Raw genomic sequence first — 6074 nt, forward strand, 5'->3', positions numbered from 1 at the left:
GCAATCCCAGGCTGTTTTTTTCCTGGGAAAGGGCAGCTCTGAGCTGGAGCCAAGTGTGGGGCAGCCAAAAGAAGGGATTTGGGAGCTCCACAGTGAAATTTGGGATCCTTCCTGGAGGTGACTCCCAATCCAGGTGTTCCCAGCCATCCCTCATCCCAGTCTGGGCTTGGAGTTGCCGGGTTTCCTTGGGAAAGGGGCTGGAAAATCCAGCATGGATTGTGCTTCCTGCTGCTGGGGTGCTTCCCTGAGAAAGCTGGGAATGCTCCAAGCTCTTCCAGAAGGAGTAGGAACTGCTTGGGAAGGTCAGGGAACCGTCTCCACCCAGCAACTGGGAACCACTGGGTATTCCCGGTATTCCCTGCTCGGGAGCGATCCATTGTGATCCATGGAGGTCCTGGGGTTACTGGGAAGTACTGGGAACAGGGCTTTGCTCCAGGATCCCTCCAGGAATGGTGATTCCAGCACTGGAAGGGGTTTTGCTCCAGGATTCCTTCCAGGAATGGTGATTCCAATATTCCCTCCAGGAATGGCGATTCCAGCACTGGATGGGGAATTTGCTCCAGCATTCCCTCCAGGAAGAGGATCTTGCTCCAAGATTCCCTCCAGGATTCCTGTGACTCCAAAATTCCCTCCAGGAACAGCGATTCCAGCACCGCCCTGTGCCAGGGTTCGGGGTCATTCCCATCCCCTCTCCACTCAGATTCCCAAAATTTCCACCCAAAACCTCACCCCTGGTGCTTCCTCCACCTCATTCCCAGCACGTTAATTACGGGAGAGGAAAATTCCCGTGCTTTGTGGGGAAGTGGAAAATGCGGGATGTAAAACCCCGGCTGCCGGGATGGATAATTAACTCCGGAGATAATTCCCTCTTCATTTGGACTCAATTACTTTCCCGATAGGAGAAAGTGCTGAGAACACAAATTTTTTTCGGGATGTGGCCTAAAAAAAAGAATGGAAAAAATCCACTCAAGCTTTTCCTGGGAGAGCCTCTCTTTCCTGGGATAAAGGAGAGGAAAAATCGCAGTTAATGCTCCAGAATTCCAGCTTGGCATTGCCCTCCCATCCTTGGAATGTTGGGTTTGGGGGCAAAAAAGAGCGTTCTGGGGTTTTTTAGGATGGATCAGCCGGGGTGGGAACGTCACGGGGTTTGCTCCGAGGAGGAATTGCTGGGAAATGAGGTTTTTGTGGGATAATTTGGAATTTTGGAGGCGTTTAAAGGAATATTTTGGATCACCAGGGTCACCTTGTGGTGCCTCTTCCCACCCCGCACCAAAACTCCCGCAAATCCTCAAATTACAATGGATAATTCCTTTAGGAATTCCTCCTATTTCCCAGCTGGAATCTCCCATTCCCAGGTGTGCCTGGAGCAGCAATTCCGAGGGCAAAAAAAGGCAATTTAACCTATTTGGAGAGCAAAGCATCTCCTGGAATATTCCTCATAAATTCCCAAGCTTTTCCCTCCTGGCCATGCCCAGATCCCTGGGAGCAGCCAGGAGCACTCAGGGACAGAGGTGATGGGAATTGTGGTTCCTTAAGGAATTTTTGGCTCCTTAAGGAATTTTTGGAGGTTTTATTCCTTTCTCCCCTGTGCCTGGGGCTATAAATCCCAGCCCAGCACTTCCAAAGGGAATATTCCAGGGGTTTTGTTTTGCATCCAGGTTTTTGGAGCGGTTGAAAAGTCCTCGTGCTCCTCGCAGGAAATGCCAAGCAGTGGGAGCAGGGAGGAAAAAATAGAAGGAAAAGGGTTTTAGGGAAGGTTTTAAAAATAGCGGAACTTTGTAGGAGAAAGATGGGAAGACGTCAGGAGGGAACCTCAAAGCCGGGGGAAAGAATTTTCTGGAAAATCGGGATTAATGAGTTGCTGGACTGGGGGGATCTTGGTGCTCTTGGGTTTCTCCCGGCAGCTCCAAGTCCTGAAAATCCAAGGAAAAGGGGTGAAAACGTGGGAGAGGGATGGGAGGATTTGCGGCTGTTTGGGATTGGAGAGGGAACGGTGCTGGTTCTTCATCCAGGGAATCCGGGAGAGCCGGAAAAGGGCTGGAGGGACAGGACACAGGGAATGGCTTCCCGCTGCCAGAGGGCAGGGCTGGATGGGATTTTGGGAAGGAATTCCTGCCTGTGAAGGTGGGGAGGGGCTGGGCTGGAATTCCCAGAGGAGCTGTGGAACCCTGGAAATGTCCACAGCCAGGCTGGGATAATCCGGGATAATGGGAAGTGTCGGGGATGGAAATGGCTGATCCTTAAGGTCCTTCCCAACCCAAACCATTCCAGGATTCCACGATCTCCTTCTTCCCAGGACCAATAACTTTGTGGAACACACCAAAGCTTCCAGAGGAGGAGGTTTAAATCCCAGCACATTCCAGTAAAACGCCCAGCTGGAGGCTCCTTGGAAAAACAAAGCCCAGGAGAAATGACAGCCATGGAAGCTCTCCCGTTTCACCTTCGGCCTTGGGAAGAAATCCATGAAGATGAGGAAAAGCTCCCGGGATTCACACGGGGTTAAATAAAGCAAATCATGGGATGTGCCGGCAGGAATTCCCTGCCAGCTGGGATGTTACCCCGGAGTGGGAGTGGGGGCACAACCGGCAGCCTTTTCCAGGAGAGGAATTCACAGAATCATGGAATGCTTTGGGCTGGGAGAGACCTTGAAGCTCCTCTCATCCCACCCCTGCCAGGGGCAGGGACACCTCCCACGAGCCCAGGGTGCTCCAAGCCCCTGGCTTCAAATTCCTTGGATTTGGGAGCCTTTTGAACGGCTGGAAAACTGGGAAAAGCTCTCCCAAGCCTCAGCAGCGGGAGGTTTTGCTGTCATGGCTGGGGCAAGGCCCAAGTGGAGCCTTTTCCATGTTCTCCTGAATTATTCCGGAATTATTCGGGAATTATTCCCGCCTCCTGCTCCAGCTCCGCGTCTTTGCATCCGTTAATTAAACTCGGTGGGTGAAATGAATCCCGGCCCTAATTCCCTGTCTGGATATTCATTATGGAAGCAGCAGCAGCAGCCGGGATGTCAAGGAGGATTAAGCCGGGAGCTGGGAAGTCACAGGTGGCTCCAGCACGGATTTCAAGCCCGTGCCTGGAAAAGCTGATGGATCCCGCTGGAATCAAACCCAAAAGCATCATTCCCGCTCCCAGTTTCCCTGGAGTAGCCATGGAAAATTCCTTCCCAGAGTTCCCGAAGATGGAATTCTCTCCAGGCTGGTGCTGAACTGGTCACGGGGTCCTGGTCCCTGGTTTTTTCAGGGATGATAAATGGGGTTGGATCCCCCAGCTCCAGGAATTCTCCCAGCCCCATTCCCAGACCTCAGGGCATAAAGGGAGCATTTTCCAGAGGCTCCTCCACCCCCTGCATGATCCCTGAGGAGCCCCGGGAGGAACAAGGGCTCCGCTGTCTCCATCTCCCCGCGGCCCCAGGGTCCTCTGGATGACCTCGTGCGGTCACTCCTGGAGAAAATCAAATGCATGGCAAGCGGGAAGGGGAAAAAACCTTGGAATTTCCCCCCTGGATCTGCTCCCAACCCCTCCCTGTGCCTGGATGGGGCCGGGGCTCCAGCGCCAGCCACAACCCGGAGCGTTTGGGATCAACCCCGCTCTCATGCCGGGGATCTGGGATGCTGATCCCGACCCTGGCTACATTCCCAGCCCCATTCCTGGTCCCGGCAGTGCGGAGGTGTCCCGATATCCTGAATTCCCGAATTCCCGGTGTCCCGGGAAGGCAGCGGTGTTTAATTAAGCGCTGAACATGACGCCGGTTTTAATTCTGTGCGTTCGGAGCTGCCCACACACCCCCCGTTGCCATGGCAACGTTAATTTGTTTTGGAGCCTCCGCTCGGATGGATTTGGGAATTTTTTTTTGTTTGTTTGTTAATCTCCTTTTCCTTCCCCCTCTCTCCCTTCCATTCCCTCTTCCCTGACTTTTCCCCCCTCGTTCTTGCTCCCCCCTCTGATTCCCTGAATTAGAAAGTACCAAAAATTCCTTGCATGGAATAAAAAATTCCTTCCTCGACCCCTGGCTGGGCATCTGCATCCCACAGCCTTGGATTTACTGGGATGTATCCCAAATTATCCCAGTTGCCTTCCCAAATCATGCTCCTGCTCCTGAAGAGATCCAAACTGGGAATAAACCCCTTCGAAGGCCTGGCTGTGGTGTCGGGATTCCCTGGAATGTTTTAAAGGGATTTTCCATCTACTGAACCAGTGAGGGAGAGAAATGAAGGGAAAGAGCTCAGGGAGAGCTCGGGCTGTCCTTGGAAAGGTCCTCCCAGCATTCTGAGGGATCTCTGGGCTGGAAGTTGGGAAAAAGAGGGGGCTGAAACATGGATCCAGTGGAAATGGGATGGATCCAGCGGGACAACACTCCTGGAAGCTGCAGGTTCGCGACTCCCTGCCCTCTCTCCCTCTCCATTTCGAATTCCCTGGAAGAAACTTCTCCCAGTTTCTGGAGCTCCTCATGAGCAAGGCCTGTAAATATTCCGTGTGCTTGGAGTTGGCACCGACTGGCCGGGGCTTTCCCCTTTTCCCAGGATTTGCCTTCACTTGAGCGTTTATTCCCCCACATCCTCCATTTCCCGCTCTCTCCACCCATAAAATCCGGTGGTAAAAGCCAGAGAATGCCTGGCAAAGGGATCAATCCCCAGATTTCCTTGGGAAGGACAGAAACCCAACATTTGGGGCAGCTTTTTCTTTAATCAAGGTAATTAAGAGGAGCAGCTTCCAGATCCTTCCATGCCTTATCCTGGGAGAAGCTGGGTCAGGATCCATTTCCCGGATTAGGATCCAATTCCTGGGTCAGGATCCGTTTCCCAGGTTAGAATCCATTTCCCAGATTAGGATTCATTTCCCGGGTTAGGATCTATTTCCAAGGTTAGGATCCAATTCCCGGATTAGGATCCATTTCCTGGGTTAGGATCCATCCCAGAATGGATTCCCAGCCTGTGGTATGGGAGGTTTTCCTAAAAAACAAGGTGCTGGAACATCGGGATTTTTGCTTCCTGCTCCTGACTGGAGCAGGACTGAGCCTGGAAATCTCTCCTGCCCTACTTTGGGAGTTCAAAAAGGATTCATGGATATCACAGGGAAGCGGAAAAACTGGGAATTTCTGTCCTTTCAGTGGGGCTTTGCTCCTCTCCATTGGAAAATTCCCATTTTTTGAACTCCTGAGCTTTACCCCAAATCCCGGATTTTAAACCAACACACGCCTTCGCCTCCCAGAAATCCACGGATTTGCCCAGGCCGTGTTTTCGTGTGGATTAATGATTCCAACACGGAATTTCTTGTTCCATAATGGATAAATTCCCTGTTCGGGGAGTGCCAGCCCTTATTAATTAAACCCAGCCCAAGGATTTGTTTGCTTTGATGTCGAAAGCTGCAGCTTTTCTTTTTTTTTCCTCCCTGCTTGTTAAACTTAATCAAAAGCAATCAAAAACGCTCCTCTAAATTAGAGCAAATTAATTCCCAACAAAAAGAGAAAGTCTCCGGTAGCACAAATGGAAAAGGAATTGGAAATAATCGGAGATCGGAGTCAGGGTAATTTAAATTTAATTATTGGGTTTGGCTTTTCGGGCTTCATTTTGGAGGGGTGAGGCAGGGTTAGGACAGGTTTAAATGGTGGGTTTGGTGCTGGGTTTAATTCTGGATGAGCTAGGAAAGGTTTAAATCCTATTTTTGGTTATTTGGGTTAATTTTGAATAGGATAGGAAAGGTTTAAATGCTGGATTTGGTGCTGGGTTTCATTCTGGATGGGTTAGGACAGGTTTAAATGCTGAGTTTGGTGCTGGGTTTAGTTTTGGATGGGATAGGAAAGGTTTAAATCCTATTTTTGGTGATTGGGTTTAATTTTGGATAGGAAATGCAGGGATAGGAAAGGTTTAAATGCTGAGTTTGGTGCTGGGATTAATCCTGGATGGGATAGGAAAGGTTTAAATGTTGGGTTTGGTGTCATTCCAGAGCAGTTCCTGGAGGTCGGAGCTCCCAGATCCGAGTGAATTCCAGAGGCTCCTGTCTACATATTTATCCCTATTTATCCTCCCTGGCACCACCTGCTGCCGTGTGGGAAAAGCTGGGAAATCGCAGCCGCC

The sequence above is a fragment of the Aphelocoma coerulescens genome, chromosome 22 (genome assembly GCF_041296385.1).
Source record: "Aphelocoma coerulescens isolate FSJ_1873_10779 chromosome 22, UR_Acoe_1.0, whole genome shotgun sequence".
Lineage (NCBI taxonomy): Eukaryota > Metazoa > Chordata > Aves > Passeriformes > Corvidae > Aphelocoma > Aphelocoma coerulescens.